This window comes from Centroberyx gerrardi, chromosome 20, assembly GCF_048128805.1.
Source record: "Centroberyx gerrardi isolate f3 chromosome 20, fCenGer3.hap1.cur.20231027, whole genome shotgun sequence".
Lineage (NCBI taxonomy): Eukaryota > Metazoa > Chordata > Actinopteri > Beryciformes > Berycidae > Centroberyx > Centroberyx gerrardi.
In genome coordinates, this window is record NC_136016.1 from 10,299,017 (window position 1) to 10,319,452 (window position 20,436).

The 20,436-nt window shown below is 45.5% G+C and overlaps 1 protein-coding gene across 1 annotated transcript in view; it reads left to right on the top strand.

Annotated features, from left to right (window-relative positions):
• The window catches only part of sdk2b (sidekick cell adhesion molecule 2b), a 238,338-nt gene that overhangs the window by 75,047 nt on the left and 142,855 nt on the right, over positions 1-20,436 (top strand). The window lies entirely within an intron of this gene.

Below are 20,436 nucleotides of genomic sequence, written 5' to 3' on the forward strand. Positions count from 1 at the left end.
TGAGTGAGAGCCTAGTCGAGGATCAGCGTATGAGTAATTAATGTTTGTTTGGTCGCGCCCATCTCCAAAGAATCAGCAGATAATCCCCACTCTCTCTGTTTGCCACCTGCCGATCAAACAATATGGCTGACATTTGGATTGATGTATCCGTCAAGCAAATCTCCCGGAGGGATTAGGCCCCACATTCAATCCCGATTATCAGTATCAAAGTTCCTTTACTGCTTCCCAGTTGCAAACGATAACAAGGAGCAACCATATCCTTACAACAGTGGAATTACAGCAGCTGGGCGATATAATGAGATCTCTGTGCACATGCTAATGGTTGGAGCAGGAATCTGGAGTTTGTAGCTTTCTCTTGAGTGCAGTTAGAATTAAATTTGAGTCTTGGCCACATTAAAGTATTGTCTTGAACTCCTGGTTGTATGAAGTTCGTAGTGAACCCCGTCACCTGGCTCTTTGGCCCGCTCATTAAAATGACTAATTGATTATGGGCCAAGACTGCGGCCAAAGAGGCAGTGTATCAATAATTAAGCGGCATTAATAGATTAAACTGAAATAATGTGCGGAGCATTTAACTTCTGTAACCCAGTGAAAGTGGAAGCAATTACGGTGTACCTCTCTGACCGCTCATCCCAAATAAAAGGAATTCATTCTTTCTGTAGTGAAACCGATGCTCCGGCTATTCTCCCCGAGAGTCACCGGACTGACCCTTCTGATGGCATTTCCCATAATTAACAACACTGTTCCACGTTCTCCTCCTTTTATGTCTCTTAATTGATATTCTATATTTGCTTGTCTAATGATGGCAGGCAAAGGCGGGAGAGAAAAGGCAGGGCCCACACACAGTGACATATCTTTTCTCCCGGGATTGAAGCGCCAGATAATCACCCATCTCATTTATTAAGTTATGAATATTGTCAGCCTTAATGATTGCTCTTTTGGTGGCCTTTCAAAACAAAGTAGTATTTGGATCCAGGCCGCTGCCCCCAAAACACAATGAGGAACGTGATCAAATTAGAATTCTTCAGAGATTGTGCCTCTCTTCAAAACTTGTTAGGAGAATCGGGCCGTCACTGAATGCCATGAATAAAATCGTTAATGATGACTGATGGAAATGTTTGTGTTTTTGCGTACTGATTGTGCATTTATCATGAGCAAAGTCAACACAAGTGCACAGACCAGGACTCCTAGAACAATGTATTCAGGCCATAATTTAGCCTCAGTGGTACGAAGACATCCTTAGTGCTTCTTGGGCTGTACAGTAAAATGAAATGCCGGAAATAGGCACATCTTTAGCAGGTACAGGAAAGCAGCCGGGCCCGGTATGACAAATGTCACGTCAGTCAGCCAGGCAGCCTATTGATTGGGCGGCCTCAGGCTGCGATTTATGCCTGCCATTCCTCTCCCATTTGAAGGGGGAGGTGTCAGGAAGTGACAGAGTTATGTACAAGTCCTCCACATGATTGGTGACCCCAAGGTGGGCTCCTTACCAACCCGCCAGCCTGTCCTCCTGCACGCAGCCACATACTGTAGAAAGAGGTGGCATTTGCTGTAAAATGAGCAAGAAGGATATAGGGCAGAAAATGGCATGAGAATAATACCCCTCTCAACTCTGATTAGGAGGAAACTTTTCCTTGCCTCGCCATTGCCTTGATTAAATCCCACATCTTAAAAAGGCCCCTGTGGCATTGCGAGGCAGAGGTACAGAATGAAATGAAAGGTTGCCATTTTTCAGTGGTGATTGCTTTATTGAATCTGGCAATGTTGACCATCGGCGGCCGTATGTTTTTCTCCGCCGCCGCTTACAAAATGAAAAAAAAAAAAAAAAAAGTAGAAGAACCGGGGGGAAAAAAGGGAGACGCCACCACTTCCCGTCTGACTCCCCTCCATCAATCCCTTAACTCGCATAAATAAATCAGCGGAATGAATCCCAATAAATGTTTCTTCTTATTGTGGTAATCAGCACTCCTTCCCGTAAACACTGTAAATGGATGCCGACCTGTTTTTTTTTTTTCTCCCTCCCTTACGCCCCTATCCAATTCTCTCCAGGCTGTGTATAGCAGTCAAAGCTGGAAGGCTGGGCGGGAGCAAGAGTGATCAGGGTTCAGATGCATTTGGCACACGGCTCCCTGCAATTCAGTGGCTGATGGAGAGAGCTGATAAGTGAATTGGTTTCCTGGGTCTGGCTGTGGGACCTACTGAGCTCTGTTTTGGTGCTCTGGGATGAGGGCGGCTGTGTTTATGTGGTGAGGGTGCATTGCTGTTTTGGGAAGGAAGTCCATCAGGATGAGAAGTGAAAATTTCAGTCTGGTTCACTGTCGAACCTCATACCGCAGAGCCAGGGCTCTTAAAATTTCTAAAGTTTGCGACCCAAATGGGCAATTTGGCATCTCAGCCTAAGACACATGCTCATTAAAAAATGTCTTCTGTCATATGGGACCCGATCAGAAGTATAAATATATATTGGTTCTGACCCATGCTGACGTTTAAGAAGCTGGGATCTAAGGCATTAGACGTCTGGTGAGACTACAGTATAGTAGCAGTATGTCCCATCTTCCTGAGTTAGAGTAGATCACAGTGGCTTGTTCAAAGACATTTTATTTTATTTATGAAGTTTGTTTGGACAGGCACAATGCATAACAGAATATAAGTCTCAAAAACAATGAGAGATCACATTTAGCTAATTGTTAGTTTCCATCTGCAGTTGCTGGACAGGTAGACATAAAGGAGATAATGCAGAAGAGGCAGTGAAATACACACTTAAAGACATACAACATAGCCAATCACACCCACACCCACTCACCCAAGTACACACCCACTCACCCACCCAACACTCATACACACACACGCAGGTACACACACAGTGCATCAACGTCACTAACACACGCTACCTAGATGGAGTTAGACAGTTCCATTTGCAGCAGGGTGTGTTCTGCGTCAAAGAATAGTGGCGGCCATAGAGATGCTTGACAAGCACACAGAAACCATTTAGGAGCCAATACAATGGGGCTGAAACTCAATTAGATTCAGCTAACAAGAATATTAGGTATTTAAAAGGTTAAGAAAATCATTTATTGGACTGCCAAGGAGTTGCATAGACAGAAAAAACCCCGTACTCTGGAAGAACATGTGGCCCACACGAGATAGGGAACAAAGTTTCAACTATTTTGGCGCGCCGCCTCCTTCAGCGACTGATGCCGCTTTTCATCTTAAACGCTTAGAGCTGAGCACAGTCCCATTCCATTGTTTGGCCTTTGAATATGCAGCCCATGACTAAGCCACTGTGTCATGGAGCGTACACCTTTATCCACCCAATCAGGCGTGTCCACTTCAGACGTTAAGCCAATTAGCAGCATGTGGGCTGCAGTATTTCACTCTCCCCACTGTCATTAGTCCCGGTCAAAGTCAATACACAGACACTTGATCTGCCAGTGTTTGGTCACATAGCATAAGTGCTCTCCAACTGCCAAAGAAAAAAAAACCTGTCATCCCTCTGAGATTTCTTGACTAGGGTTTCTCAGTACACACACACACACACGCATGCAGACACACATCCCACTCACCTTCATTAGCCTGAGTTTGTGATCCTGGGTCTTAATGAGAACTGAGAGAGAGCAAAACAAATCCAATAAGACTAGCCAGGCACACAGCACAAACTAGGTTGCCTCCGCCGCTCTCCCATTTCTTCTCTCCTCTTTCCCGTTTTGACTAATGTAATTTATGCAAAAAGAAATTATAAATAGCATATCAATACCGCCACAGTTTTCCGGGCCGGGCATGCAGCACCACTCCCGGCTGTCAGGGTAAGTAGGCCGGGCAAGATGGGGGTGTGCATCTGAGAGCGCACTGACAAGTCAACAGTGCACCGTGTGTGTGTGTGTGTGTGTGTGTGTGAGAACAGAGGATTCAACAACAGCACGCTCGAGGTCACATCCAAAGAGAGACAAAAGACAGAAGGCAGGCACATTGTGTGGTTTTAATCACTAACGAAAACCTCCTTTTTCTGGGAACTTTCAGCTCAAGAGTTCAGAGGAATGATCGTTTGGACTCAGTAGGGATCTGTTATGGTTTGGAGGTTTCCTATATTATGTCTATGGCACCATCCTGCAGTAGAAAAACAGCTCTTTTTTTTATTTTGAAAACCACACTTCTTTTATCCTGCACCTCTTCTTTACAAAGAAAAAAAAAAAGAAGACTTCAAAGCACCTCGGGGGAGATGGAGAGACAGCTGCATGTCTGAACCTCGTCGTATCTTTGATGACCTGACGGATGCAGGCTTCACATCCTTGAGTTGATGGCCAGTGCCCATTACCGCTCGCCTCGCACACGCACTTTTTAAAGTGGACCTGTTGCTAATGAGCGCGTGTCCCCTGCCTGCATTGCTTGACCCACTGAAGTTTGTGTATTTCTTCCAATTTGCCCACCTTAATTAAACAGCCTTTTTGCCGGAGACCAGGTCGATGCAACCATCTCCCTCCTCCTCCTCCTCCTCCTCCTCCTTCTCATCATCCAGACAGCCCTCCCCCGGTGTCCTGCACTCAATAGCCTGTCCTCCCGCTCGCCCTACCGCCGCCACACTCCTTATATTAATACCTAGATGAATATTAATGTCCTTACAGCTGTTGTGTTGTTTACCGGGCCGCGCCACCGCTCCTAATCTCTCTGTGTAATTAGTCAGGTAGACCAAGGAGAGACATGAGATAAGTCTGACAGAAGTACAGGGAGGATGCAGCCCAAAAAAAAAAAAGAAATAGGAGAGGAGAGTTAGTAGTTTAAAGTGGGGTGGGAGGGGGGTGGCACATGTCTGCCTTGCAGGCCTTTCTAATTAAGTGGTTTTCAAAAGGGGATCACAGTGCGGGAACACAGTGGTGTGTAAATAAGCTTGTATATATATATGGGAGAAAAAAAACAGAGGGAGAGAGAGAGTAAGGGAAGGAGGGGGAGAAACAGATGTAAACAAGCCACTGTATAAGAGAGAGAAATGTAAATAAATCTGGGTAAGAATAAGAAAGAGAGAGAGAGAGATAGTCGACTGTTGGTTTTCCAAAAGGCTCACGCATACTGTAGCTGCTGATTGCAGATATGAGGCTATGCTTTGGGGAACGCAGCTAGCTCCATAGGGGGAAACATAGGGGAGAAAATGTGAAGTCTTGACATTTTGCCCATCCACTACTTCTCCTATGCATACTGGCCTGCGTCCCCCGAGTGCTGCAGCGTGATTTCTTCCCTTAATTAGCCAATCCCCACCAGAGTTTGAGCAGCAGTCTCTGGGTTAATGAATGGATGAAAACTTATCTTCCCAAACTAGTATTTTATTTATGTATGAGAGCTCCTTAATGGAAACATTTACATAGTGTATACACAACACACTCGCACACAGTCACACACACACATACTGTGCGAAATCATATCCACAAACACTTAATTACTGGCATGCTGAGCTATATCAAATGAGTCCAGTATTTTTTGGTCACTTGAGCATGACAAGAGTTGACAAAGCAGCGGCCTGGTGAATGACAATGCTGACAGTCAGTGAGTGTGTGTGCGCGCGCGCACGAGTACGCTTGCGTGTGTGTTTACACACAACTGTGGTCCTTTATTCAATGCCAGACCTGATGGATGAGAGCAGAGGAACAGTGCTTGTCATTGCTGGATGACTGAGCCCTTTCAGCCCCCCCTGAATGCAAAGATCAAACCACAGATGGTATTCAGCGCCGTGTGATGGAGGTCGAGGATGTTACAGAGGGCCGGGCCGGCGGGCCGTGGGTGTGTTTTTTTACTTGTTTTCACCCTGGGCCTGGAATCTGTCAACTCAGGACAAATGGTGGCATTTCGCTGGGTAAAAACTGGCCGCGCGCCAGGCAGCATTGTAATGAACAACAGGGCTGGCTGAGTTTTAGAGGGCACAGGCAGGGACTCCGCCGCTGTCCACAACAATGTGGAGTAACTACAACGCCTTCGATGCTCTTATTGCAGTGGCATTTTACTCTGTCATTTTGAGAGCGTAATTTACATTACTGCCCTCTTGTTTATTCCTTTTCGGGCTGCAGTGGAAAGTGATTAACTCTTCAATAATTGTTTTCTGGGCCAGTTTAACACTGCGCAGCTCATTCCACTGAGCTCGTTTTTCCTCACATGTCTATTAAATTAAGATGAATCATGTTAAGGTCAGGCTGCATTTTCGCTGAAATCCATCGTTTATTTTAGGATTTGCTTGATGCAGGGCTGGATTCCGATAAATGCCTCGGTTAGATTCCTCAACCCCTCTTTAGTGCTCTTCAGCGGTCTGGAACGAGGCCCTGCAGTTTTCACTTCCAGCGCTGGAAATACAGAAAATTACCCGTTGTCAAAAATAGCCCTGGACTCGACTGTCCCCGCTCCTTTTGTTTGTTCATCTGGGATGAGGAGCAGGGGACTGAGGTTAAGAGACTCTGGGTTGCCAGGCACCTCAGCTGCGGGCGGACAACAATGCTGGAATGAAGCAGACGCAGACAGGCCCTGGAAGGAAGAAAGAGTGAAAGAATGGATTTAGCCGGATGAAGCGGGCCGAACCGCTGCAGATTAGGAGGGCCGGGGGAGTCAGGGTAGAAGGAGATGATGGGAGAGTGACGGCCGACGGGGATCAGAACAGGAGAGATCAATGCTGCCCCTTTCAATCCCCCCTCCATCCATCAGCTTAAGCAGAGGCAAACACGGGGCAGGCTGTGGGGAGGCAGCGGTGAGGGGAGCGTCGGCGGTAGTGCGGGGGGGTCAGACGCTGGGGCCTAACCCCGTCACGAGGCCTAAACCCTGCAGTCAGTCATTGTTGACCCGGCCCACCCTCGCAGCCATTGTTATCCCAGCATCTCATCTCTGCGGCCGACCTCGGAGAGGTGAAAGAGACGGCGTTTCACAGACTGCTGCGTGAGTTTGATGTATGAGCCGGCATCCAGGATTGACGTGGGAGAGATGGTGAATAGCAGGTTCCATCAGACGCACGGCGGAGTGTCTGCACTGTCAGATGGCTTTTTTGTTTTATGGAGTTGGTTGCCGCGTCTGGACGTCTGGGTCAAAAGGCCGCAGAGTGAAAATTGTGTGTTTTGTCTGCTTGGGGCGTGTTTGTTTTCGGTATCGGTGGCATTTGAAACTCTTTAATGCCGTGATTGAACTCTATCATGGAGGGTATGGATGACTTATTCTCTTTTTGGCTCAAGGGATTTTATACCAAACGCTTCTTTGCTGTTTTAATTCCTCTTGCCCACTGGGCTGACAGCAGTATTAACTGGAGATAGATCCACTTTATCACTTACCCAGCCTACAGTTAAAACACCAGATAATATTTCCTCCCATATACTTTAGTTGGGTCCTGACTATTCATTATTTATGATCTATTCCAAATTACATTATCTTTCACCAGGCTTCAATTACACCCTTCCCTGAGGCTGGGAAAATGACTCACGGTCTGCGCAGAGGACTGTGTGTGTGTGTGTGTGTGTGTGTGTGTGTGTGAGTGACTGTGTTCGGATGTATGTGTGTGTGCAGTCCTATTCACAACTATACAGTGGAACCTCATTTTGCAAATTTCAGACAGCTGATCTGACAAGTTAATTGATTGGACATAATGGATAAAATATTTATGCAGTGATGCAAAAATATATTCCAAAAAATGTGCTTATTATGGATGATAGCAAGGAGGATGATAACTGGAATATCATCATAGTCAGTCAGAACTCGGGGCTGACCTGGGGCATGCTAGCCCAAAGGAGAAGCAGGCTTGTGACTGGTAGGTAGTTTGTTCAAAACTCCACTGGCTGGGAAAATCTATCTGATGGAAGCAGATAAATGATCTCCCCTCCCTCAACAACTGTTGACTTGCCTTTTAGCAAAGCACAGAACCCCTAACTGTATGGCTGTGGTACTACTGGTCAAATCCCAGGTGTGTGTGCGTGTGTGTGTGTGCGTGCATGGAACATTTCCTGCCCTTGCAACTACTCCCCCAGGCTTTTGCTGTAATAACAACGTGTTTGTCGTCAACTTGTTGGTTCAGCAGGGGTTAAAAATGGATTAGTAAAAGATTAGTAAAGCTCCGCAGTGCATGTACAGAATGTGTATGTATCCAACTATCCCTGCATTTGGCTTAACAGAGACAGACAGAGAGAGAGAGAGAGAGAGAGAGAGAGAGAGAGAGAGAGAGAGAGAGAGAGAGAGGAGGGTGGGTGGGAGTAGAGGGAGCATGTTTAACATGACATCTAAGTGTCTAATTACCTCTGTGGCTGTGTTAGGCTCCCAGGCCAGGCTGCCCTTTTCACACACACCCCAGTACTGTATCTCTGAGCCTGCCCCAATGTCCTACTGTCCCCTATTTGTGCCCTCTCCGGAGAGGGTAGCACATTTAATGTGACTCTGGGTACTTGAAGTGGGAAGCTGCATCATGGACAGCAATGGGAGAGAAGTCGCCCAGAAGGAGAACTGCCAGCAGATACAGCCTGCATCCTTCTAAAAAGAGGTGTTTATCTCAAATTGCCACTGTATAAAATATCCAGCAGTGCTCACAGTCCAATGCAAATCATGAACTTCTGTGAGAGGTAATGGAGCATGATGGTCATGTATGCAGAGTAAATATGAATAACCTTCTAAGCCTTCTCATAACATGCCCTCCTGACATTTACAGTTCACTGGCATACAGTAGCGCTCCTCAGTCAGTCTAGAAAGAGCCAATAAAAATGTTTGACTTTGTGCAATAGATATTACAGGCAGAGTGCTCGCTAAAGAGTGCTCCCTCTCCTATCTCCTCGTCTTTTTGTCTCTTCACTGTGTCCTTTTTTGTTGAATGTGGCCTTTTTACATGAAAGAGACCTTGTAGAACCTATTTGCAGAGAATGATAAATGAAGGAGAATGATAACCTCGTGCGTGAGTGTGCTTGAAGATACGCTGCAGAGTCTACACAGACGATAGTAGAGGAGGGTGGTGCCTATCGGGACAGAGTTCAACAAAGGGAATCGTTAATACACAGCTAGCTGACAATTTTATGGATGTGCAGGCTGATGTCTTCCCATATAGTCATGTATAATTCATTCCTCTCTTTAACTTTTTATTAAGTGGGAAGAGCAGTGCATTGTCCGTGACAACATTTTTGGCTCACCCCTTGTCTTTTTCTTTACTGTCATTTTCTTTTAACCACAGTTTTTGTTATGTAAAGGAAGAGAGAGCAGATCCAAAAACAGAAAAACTGCCTCCCGGACACAGGAAACTACTCCCTTTTACCCAGAGTGCCTTGCACTGGCAAGTGTTGGTGACTACAGGGGTCTGTGATCTCTCTGAGTCCGCTCTTCTCAGTCAGCACGCTATTTTCAGATTCTTTCATTTCACCCTGCCTGCTGCTTACCCGGGTCAGATTAGATAGGAGGAATGTTGGGAGAGAAAAAGCAGGCATGGGTCTGGACCTTCTTTTGTGGGTCTGTTGGTCTGCTCTTTTATGTTCCTTTTTGTGGGTCTCACCTTTTTTTTTTTGTTTCTGTCTGTGAATCCGACTGCGCACAAGAGTATGTGTGATACACAAGACAGGCTGCAAATGCAAAAGAAGAAACTCAAGAATTCCTCAGATGGCGAGAGCAGCCGTGGCTCTGTACGGCACAATATCACAGCGAAGATGCCAATCATCCTCTAGTTAGCAGTGTGTGCTGCATGCTGTCACTCCCTCCTCCACTGGCTTTGTCTCTCTGGCTTTGTCCCAGTGGTGACACGTCATGTCTCTCATAGCCACTGTTTCAGTGGTAGGGCAGCGGAGAGGTGGAGCTGTTAGCATTCTCACCCACTGAGTCTATTAAAGGCAAAGAGCTGTTTTCCTCCTTTCACGCCGAGGGCATGCCTTCACTTCCAATGACACGCACAGTGATACTGGGAGAAAATCCCCATTTACCACTTTAAGGTTGAGGTGCCCCGCCCAATATGGAGCATTCTGATTTTCCATTCTGCTGCGTAAGAGCCACTGTTTCAAGTTGGGTGCTGGGGTGGTTCTCAATGTGTTAATTTTTCACATTTCTAGTTCTACTTATTCCGCTTTAATTCCATCGGTTGGCCACAGTGGCTGTCAGTGCTGTGCATCACTCCTGGCTATGGCGCTGGTAGCATATACAAGCACTGTAGTGTAATTCCAGCCCTACACTGTACACACTATTAGTCAAGGATCTCTCTCCACATGGTATTCTTTCCCATGATTGATTCATTCAGAGATGAACGGCTACATCACACCTTTTTTCCCTCCCCCTTCTCCATTTCGCCCCCTCTGTTCTCATCACCGCAGCAACAAAGCAGTGCGTACACAATATGCCCAGCATGTGCTCTAGTGCACACACATTCTCAAGCATTCTGTCAGAAAGTCCAAAGGCCCCCGCAACTGCAAACAAAGAAGCTCCTGTGGATATTTATTATGTATAGGTTTTTTCCCATATACCCGAGATTATATCCTTTGGGGGAGAGGAGTGAGCGAGATGGATTGTGGAGTGTGCATATTTGCAGAGAGAGGGAGGAGGCCTTTTTTGACGTTTCAGCTAGATGCACTGCCTTCTTGGGATTGCTTTACAATCCCGTAGCGCCCGTGTTGTTTTTCTCCTCACATTATTGCATCACTGAGGTAATGCAGACTTTGGTTTGAGAATGAGTGGGTTTGAAACATTCTACCCAAGAACATAATGCATCTATTTGGCCTATACAACTTAGAAGGCCGACACTGTCATAAAAAGACAATAACTTGTTTATGTTTTACACTTTTATTGCATGCTGCCAAGGCTGCTTATTGTTGTGGCTTGCGTAATTGAGTCTGGGCCTCCCATTGAGAGGGAAGAGAGCAGTGTGTCTGGAAACCATCAATTTGGGTAAACCATCGACGCCAGAGTGCCTCATCTCTCACACTGTGTCTGTAAAATTCCAGGAGCACTTAACATATAATGCTTGTCATCATTTCGGTGCCGGATGCTGTGATACAAGCCCAAAAGTGCTGTGTTTCTCATTTTGCCCAACATGAGAAGCTTAAGATTCCAGCGGTGTGCTCACATTGGTGAGCTTTGTCTCTTTCTCCAATTACGCCTTTTAACTGCCTCATAGCAACATGGCTTATCGTGTGAAAGTGAACCGGTTCTCCTCTCTTGGTGTGAGAAATGCGTAATCTGTGCTTTTTCCCCATTCCTAGCAAGCACTTTCATGCTAATCATATGTCTATTTACACAATGGCTGCTAGGGAGTGCTTCGCTTCTTATCTATTTAACTTTTAATGCAAGCATGTAGTCGCGGCGCACACACACACACGCATGGGCATGAAAGGTAGGAGGTGAGATGGAAAAAGGAAATGGATTTCTTGTTCCTGGGGTGATGGTGGCAGGTGGGAGAGTTAGGTAATAGCAGGAGGTTGGGGGGCGGTGGTGGCGGAGCGGAGCTGTGCCAGGTTTGTGGTACGCTGGGGATTTTCTAGCATATGTGGCTCAAGGAAAGGACCTTGTTTCGTACGCCATATGTATGTGTGTGTGTCTACGTGCGTACGTGGGTGTTTGTGTATTGGGATCCTGCTGTAAAAGATCTTCAGTACGACTTAAAGCCGCCAGTGGATGTGGATTTTTTTGTTTTTTTGTTGCATTTATGTGTGTGTGTTATTGTAGGTGTTTGAGACTCCCAGCGTCGCAAGAAACAGCAACTGCAGTTCTCCGTCTGAAGGCTCATAAATCCCTGCACCTGTCTACAGGATGGCTGCTTCCGAACCCACACACACACACACACACACACACACACACACGTGCGCACACACAACGCACATATACACGCACACACAAATGCACACACCAAGCACATTTTCCACATCTACTGCCTGCTCTAAGTCATATTTATGGTTTTTACAGCTGGATCCCAGTAGGACCACAGATCTTCGTGAGAGGTCCCACTTCTGCTCTCACTTCTGTTCTTCTCTCAGCCCTGACTTAGAAACAGGCTGTGTGTGGTGGGGTGCACTTCTGTGTCTTTTGCATTATGTTGTATTGTTATCACATTCGATCTGGAAATGTAACTATAAGCCAACAGGTGGTGCTTGCATGTCCGTGCATGTGTCTGCCCCTCTTTTTCCACGTGTGTGTCCAGGGTTCCTCAATTACTGTATACACTCTTAGAAACAGAATCAATAAGATTTTCCTCAGGACCAAGATAACAAATATAACCAATCAGCTTATCTGATTGAGTAGTGCAGGACAAAACAACCAATTCAACCAATGCTTTGCCTCCATTCTCTTGTTTTCTGTGCTTAACTACACCTGGAATGGAGCAGGTAGGAGGCAAGGAACTACAAAGAGTGGTATGAAAGCATGTCTGTAATTGGCATTTACTGTATATTATTAAAATTGTGCAGTGTGTGTGTGTATTTGCATGCGATCAGAGACACTAAATCAGACAGAGCGAGGACAGAGAGAATAAAAAAATCATTATCATGTGGCGGAAACCTAAAAGAAGAGATGGGAGCCTGTTAATAATTAATCAACCTTCTCTTATCTTTTAATCAAGCCGGTAAAAGTGAGGCAGAAAATGAATTAAGAGAAAAAGAAAGGGGAGAATCAGTGTAATGAGATTGGTCTCTGGTGGTGTGGTGTTATTACAGAAGTGGCGGAGTGTAATGCTGGGGCTCAAGGGAGAGTATTCTTCCTCAGTTTTGATGATAAAGGCCGTTCTCAAAATGCTTTTAGAGTGTTATGACACTATGGCAGAGGGGCAGGAAAGAGAAAGAGAGGAAGAGGATTATCTTACAAGCTAATTTACCCATGGTTATCATATCAATTGCTCTCCTTCCCCATATCCCTTCTAGATACACTGCAAAACATATCCATCTTAACAAGTCATTTAGTCTCATATTCAGCCTTCAAGTCTTATTTTTCTTAAACCAAGAGAAAAAATTCTGCCAGTGAGGTGAGATAACTTGAAACAAGTCAGGATGAGGCAGATCACTGCACTACTATCAAGAAAATGACACTTGATTCTACAAAATTCTTGAAACAAATTGATTTGCATTGGAAACAAGTGAAATTATCTAACCCCATTGGCAGATTTTTTTTTCACTTATTTTAACAAAATTCTGATTTTAGGTCTCAATAATAGACTAAACGACTTGTTAAGATGGAGATTATTTGCAGTGTGCACATAGCCTCCTACACATATGCGTTTCATTTCATTGGAGAGGCCAGAGTGCAGGGTCGTGTCCCAGTGCAATTTGAAATTCATCACCTCGCTCAGGGGTTCTGCAATAGTGAGCTTTTACATTGTGTATCTACTGTAATACCAGCCACACTCTAGTCGTCAGCTCACCGGTGGAGTACACCCTCCTGTTGCTGCCAGAGACTGAACCCACAACCCTCTGGTTATTAGCTTTTCTACCTCCAAGCCAACCTGAAAAGAACAAGCAGGAGAACAATGGAAATGTTAGCTTGGAGCAGATTGCGGAATTTCTTTAGCTCTGACTCTGTTCTGTCTCTATTCTATCAGCGTCTGCCAGTGGCTTACAGAAATCCAAGTATCTCTAAATTTGCCCTTTTTGACTGTAACTGACAGCTGGCATTTTCTGCCACGTGTAGAAATTGTTTTAGGATCCGAGGCGCAGCCGAACCTTTTCTTGCAAAAGGTTAAAAAATACATGTGAGAATCACCTAGCTTTTCCGATCTCCAGAAAAGTAGACTTTTTTGAGACATGTTTTTTTATTTATTTTTTTCCTGCAGAACACTAACAGTATGCTTGACCTTATTCAACATCTGACATACTCCTGAACATGCCTTGAATCTGGTAAAGGTTGCCCTGAATGTTTGATCTGACAAGTATTCATGGCGGTCTGCAGGACTGATTCGAGATCTGCAGTCTGGGAAACATCCATGTCAAATTAAATACTGTACATGTGCAGCTATAGACAGATATGAAAGATGAAAGTTATTTTTCTCAATGGCACCCCCTGTTGAAAGACTGTCACCCTACTAGTGGCTGTCTTACATTTACATTCATTGGGTTACAGACATTTTTCACTCTCAAATTGATTAACTGAATTATTCTACAGCCAAAATAAATTCTGGTTTGGGCCTGAAAGTAAGGTGCTCCCCACTATATTTAGACACGCACCTGTCTCTGACATCACTGCAGTATACATTCTCTGGCTCACAGTTTCCCCATGCTAACCCAAACACATTAGGCTTTCTCTTTCCGTAACCCTCCTCCTCCCTTACTCCTCCACATCCACCTCATGTTACATCTGTCTCTTACACTGACACTCACCTTTGTCTCCAACCCCAGGTGGAAGTCCATTGAAACCCCACACCTCTCCTCTCTTCCTCTCCTCTCCTCTCCTCTCCTCTCTTCCTCTGCTCCTTCTCTCCCTTTTCATTTTTTCTCTCTGCACTTCATCTTGTCTCCTCCCCTTCCCTTTCAACTTCACTTCCAGTTATCTTCTCTAGGTCCATTCAGCCTTGTAGCATGTCAGCCATTTAATCAGAGTGATTATCTTACCACCGGGCACTGAAATATTTATGCCTTCCAACCACAACCTGGCATTTAACAAGCATGAAAATAGACCTGACCTCACACACACACACACACACACACAGGTAACTCACCTTACAACTGGTAACTTCACTGAAAACTGAAAAGCCAGACACGTGAGCATGTGAATGGGTTTACTGCGTGTGTGTGTGTGTGTGTGTTTATGGGGAAAGGGACTCTGGCGGTCAGAAGCCCGGTCATAATCAGCTCAGTCAGCAGGGTGTCAGTCTGCGCAGTGATTGGTCAGCGTTTCGTGAGGAGCCCCCATAGGTGGGAGGTTGAGATCCCTGGCAGCAGGCGGACTCCCTGGGCCTCATCACTACAACTCCTACCTGACAGACAAAGTCAGCCGCTACACAACTTCACAGCTCAGACTTTAGTCACCTTACAGCACTTTTTGTGTCCTGCAAAAAAAAATAATCAAGCAAACAAACCATTTCTGTCAATTTCATCGACTTCAGTGCATTTTTGTCATTTTACAGTTCACAGTGACATTTTTGTTCCCACTTTGAAGAAAAAAGACAGACTAGGACTAAGTGCACTTTCGTCATTTCACAATACTCAATAGTCAGTAGGTTTGGTTGGTTCTAAGGTGGGGCTTTTTCACACAGGCCGTGAACTTGACTGGGAGGAGAGGGTAACCGGTAACGACCAAGCAGCGCAGAGCAATTTTGGTGTCAAGGAGTACAGGGATTTGCGCTTGCGCTGTCCGCCTGCTCAGACCAGGTCAGAAGCACATGACGCACGTTCTCTGCTATTTCCGTGGCTTTACCAAGCAATGCGCGTATGAATAGATCCTATTTAAAAGCTTACTCACACTTTTTGTGGATGGTAAGTTGGCCAATTTGGTAAAAAAAATCCCTCAAGCAGGAAAAAACAGGATACAACATTTTTCATTCTAACTATATACACATGTGCCTGTGATGTGAATGATTGTCATCCAACATACAACTGTCAGTATGCATGACGCTCGGAGTGGGGATTGTGGAGGCAGCCTCATCCTCTATAAATATCAGGGACTGGCTGGTGCATGCCCCCCTCCCGCAGGTGGTTCCGCCAACTTCTGTTTAGCTCCTCGTCTAATATTTCCTACAGTGGACAATGGTTCTCCTAGGACCAGACCAACATGTTTGTTATCTCCCCCCGAGCTCATTTCATTTAAAGTGCTGTGCATTTGCTTGTGGTGATTCTGCACTCCTGTTGGGGCGAGGCTTTTGTGGCAGATCTGGTCTGGTCTGTGGCACCGCGGTGGCTCAACTGGTAGAGCGCGTACCATTAGGGCTGAGTCCTAAACGCAGTGGCATGGATTTGAATCCGGCCTGTGCTCTTTGTCTGTGCCCTGCCTTTCCTGTCTCTCTCTACTGTGACCAAAAAAAATTATCTAAAAAAAAAAGCTCTGGTCTGTTCTCTCCATTACGAAATTGTCAAGAGCGCAGAGTGCACTGCATTTAAAGGCAAGGAAAAGAGCTGATTTGATTGGTCGTGACTCGTGACTGACGTCAGCCCCTGCCATATATACTGTTAATGTATTCCTCCTAATCCAACCCTGTTTCCAACTGTGCCGCAGTTGCGCCACGTGCCTCTGACAACACAAAATTCCCAAAAATCAGTTTCCACGTCCTGTGCGCCATTGATTCACGATCAAAGAGCTCAATGTCAGCTGTCAGTTAGAGGAAAAGGTTCAATTGGAGATAGAGAGTTGGTGCAGGACACTGACTGCATGATCCAATGACTGAGAGCTTTCCTTACTAGTTAGCAGAAACCAATTTCCAGGTGCTATTTAAAGAGAAAGACAGAATAAGGGAAACTCAAGTGACAAAACAATCTCCGCCCAGTACTCAAGGCTACTGCCTGGCTGTTCAATTTCCTATCTGTCCTACCAAGACCAGTCAAGCTGTGTGTGTGTGTGTGTGTGTGTGTGTGTGTGTGTGTGTGTTTGAGTGTGTGCGTGGTTTGCCAGCCTTTCTCTAATTTCCTCTCTACCTGTACCAGGCTGGATTGCATCCTGTGTATGATTGATTTACACTAAATGGGGACACCTATCTCTCTGTCGCTGTCTGTCTTTCTGTCCGTCTGTCTCTCTCTCTCTCTCTCTCTCTCTCTCTCTGTCTCCCTCTCTCTCTCTCTCTCTCTCTCTCTGTCTCTCTCTCGCTCTCTCTCTCTCTCTCTCTCTCTCTCTCTGGTACACATGCATTATAGTAGAACCAAAACATATACTTTTGGATGAGATGGTCTCACAGATTGTTCTATAGTCTGAAAATATACATTGAATGACTCACACATCACACACATGGTGGCCAGTCATTCAGGTGATGCAGGCTGTGGCAGTTGCCATGCCCCAGTCTCCTTGTCAAAAATATGTTATTGCAGAAAGAAACGATTCAATAACTAATGGTCTGATTCTATTCATCAAGAATGAGTCACCGTTGGGTCAGAATTAAACTCAGCGCCATTAATCAGGTAGTTCTGTCTCTGATCCATGCACACGCTCTGACTTTAATTGTACCCATCAATATCATTGCTGAACCACGCACTTGCGTATGAAGCTACTCTGTTTTCATTTAGTATATTACCTAAAATATATTAAGGCCCCTTTTCCAGAGATAAAGCAAAAGCAATAAGATTCTGCCACAGACTGTGTGGCTAAGTGTGAATGGTGGTGAATAGAAAACACAAAACAGAAATGAAATCTATCTATAATCGACTCAATTTTGCTTCACGTTTGCCTTCCCTCCAAAGTTTCTCCTTTCTCCATTAACATCGTTGGTCATTTCTCCCTAGTCACTTTGCCATGCTATAGTTTTGATAAAATGACATATAGATAGTCGTGCGGAATCTAATAGACAGTTTATTCATTTCACTGAAAATAGATTTTCCTCTAGTTCACATAGAGCACATTTTCCAAGGTATACTGAATACATTTGCACAGGCTTATAAAAAGTACATATTCTAAGGTTTATTAAGAGCATTTTCAGTCATTCTTGAGTACATTTTCTCCTGTCAGCAGGCCTCTAGACTGTACAGAGTGTTCCAGAGGACCTTAAACGGCTGCAGGGTTTAGTCGCTGACAGTAATAGAGCTCCAGGCCCACATTCAGTGGAGCTTCACTTGAAAGGCTGCACTATTTCAAAGATATTAGGCTTCAGCCCTAAAACCCTGGGATCTGGAGAGCTGCTAAACTAGAGTTTCAGGCAGGTTTCCCCTACAAAAACTCCTCAAAAATTCATTAGTGCTTTCCTTTTCATTTTGATTATTCTGTCCTGTCCCCCTTTTTCGGTTTCTGTCCATAAGTCTTTCCATCCAGTCTCTGCCTGTCTGTCTATCTGTCTTACAGTTGCTGTAGTTGTAGTTGCTGGGCAGGCAGAAGTGCCAGTCCAGTCTCTCTCTCTCTCTCTCTCTCTCTCTCTTTCTCTAGTTCCAGCCAGCACAGCCAGTCTCAAAGGACTTCTAAAAGCAGTCTGTGAACAGTATGACGAATGTGTTGCTTGCTGTTGCTGTCACTGACGTACAGTTAGAAAAGAAGGCTTGTGAAAAAGACACGGCACAAACCAGCAAAGAGTCCGGACTCCATGGGGAGCCTGTGACATCAGAGGAAGCTAGTCATCCCTCTCGGCTCTTCTGCTGTCGTCTCATCTCTCCCTCCATCACTGCCTTCCTCCCAGCGGCCTTTGAGCTCGCCCTTTTTAACCGGCCCTGGCGTTCAGCCGCTGACCTATAAAATATGGAGACTGTCAACATCTGTTGAAAGACACGGCGAGTGATGGTGATGATGGGATTTGCATACTATTAATGATTTGGAAAGAGGAAGAGTGTGTTGGGGGTGGTAAGGGGGGGGCTGGTTAATGGATGATGTGTGGATGTGTTCCAAATGTTAATGTGCCATTTTAGGACCAGAGAAAAGGCCTGCGGATGGAAGGGAAGAAAGGAATAGTTTCAGTGGTCAGGCTAAAGGGGAGCGTATGTGCGGATGGACTGGGTACAGTAGTGGTGATGGGGGGCGGGGGGCAGGGGGGTGGTAGGTGGGGGGTCGGGGTGATCACGCCCACTTATTCCTCTTCCACCCGTGATCAGCGGAAGCTCTTCTCCGACAGAGGAGGAGGTGGAGATTTTGATTTGGTTTACATCCACTCCTTGCTCAGTTCAGTGACAGGTTCCCAAATTCCCAATTCCCAAAGTTTCATTCCAAAATGGGATATAATTTGAAAAAAAGGGACACCTCTCCAAAATGATATATAGCACAAGCTAAAAAAAAAAAAATGATGGTACTTTTTAAACAATAATAGGTAACTTAAGTTCTTGGTGTTTTTTGCAGACTGAATCCCCTATATTTTAAAAATACTGTGTGATAAACTCCAGGTTGTTTATCAAAAGTAGCATTTAGGCTACTTACTCATTGACCCATGTTATTAGCATCTGCTCTCATGAATCTCTGGGATGTTGATAGTTGATAGGAGAGTTATCAGTAGAGGTATGGCTATATGGTTATCAAAACCTCTGACACACGCACACACACACACGCACACACTAATACAGTTACTTCTGCACTCCCCCTGCTCCTGCAAGATGGTAATGGGTGAGTGAGAGCGTGATTGAGAGTCACAATCAGATGCGACACTTCACCGCTCAGCTCAGGTGTACAAGCAGCTTGCCAGCCAACACGTACACATATGCTTTGTGTGTGTGTGTGTGTGTGTGTGTGTGTTTTGCGCGGGTGTTTTCATTCTATCCTTGTCTCGTCATGTCAGCGGTGACATTAACATAAGCCAAAGCAGACAGGCTGAAATGGAAAAGAGAGAATCGCGGAAACCCAATATCACTCTGTTTCTCTCTGCTTCCCTCCATCCTCCTCTCTCCCTCTGTCATTCTCACCCGCCTCAACACACCCTTCTGAAAACCGTGACTGTGATCGACGGCACGAATTGGATGCCGCGATTCGAGCCAGCCTGAAAGCCGAAAGGGACGGTGAATAACAGTGTATGAGAAGCAGCTCTGTGAAACGGCGGGCTCACGAGCGCCCGACACACTCCGCTGACACCATCACACACTCCTGGACTCAGCTTGTGTAGTGGCACCTATAGCTTTGAGATGAATGCTGCATCTCGCCACATTGTCATATATGAGGGCTAAAGATATGGAAATGGCCGATTGAAAAGAAGACTTTGGGGGTAGAGCAGGCTGCATGGCTCCGTGGAAGAGGGAATGATGTGAATGCAGTCTAGACAGCACACACACACTGAGTGATAGGTGTGAACGCACACTTTTATTGTTTTAGGTGACACTGTTGTTGAGGTTGAAATGCTTTTCCTGTACTGGAGCAGTGGAACAAGGATGTTTGCCGCTGTCAGTGTGTTTACTTACGTTTGAACTGTTCAATATATATGGCAGCTTTACATCACGGCTACATGGAAACCTTCAATGTGTGTGTGTGTGTGTGACAGAGAGTGTTGAGTATGGGTATGTGTGAGCACGTGTGTGTACGTGCATTTATTTGTGCAAGTATATTCATGCATGTATACAGTGTGCAGGTGTCTTTAACTGTGTGTATGAGTGTGCGTGTGAACATGTTTGTGCAAGCTGAGTGTGTTTGTGTGTGTGTGTGTGTGTGTGTGTGCCTGGTATGCTAAGGTGACCAGAATTTTTGGAGCAAATCCAGGGACATTTGTGGTTCACGTGTGTTTACGTGTGTACATGTACTGTATCTGTTTATGCATGTGTATGTGTGTGGTGTGTTCTGGGAGTGTGTGTGTGTGTGTGTGTGTGTGTGTTCATGTGCGTATATACGTGTGTGTGTATGTGTGCATTTTTGTGTCTGGAGCGAGTAAAAGCCTCCCCTCCTGGTCAGTGGAGTGAGGCGGAGAGAGGGCGTCCCGGCGGAGCAACACGGCCATTTTTCACCTGACTGCAA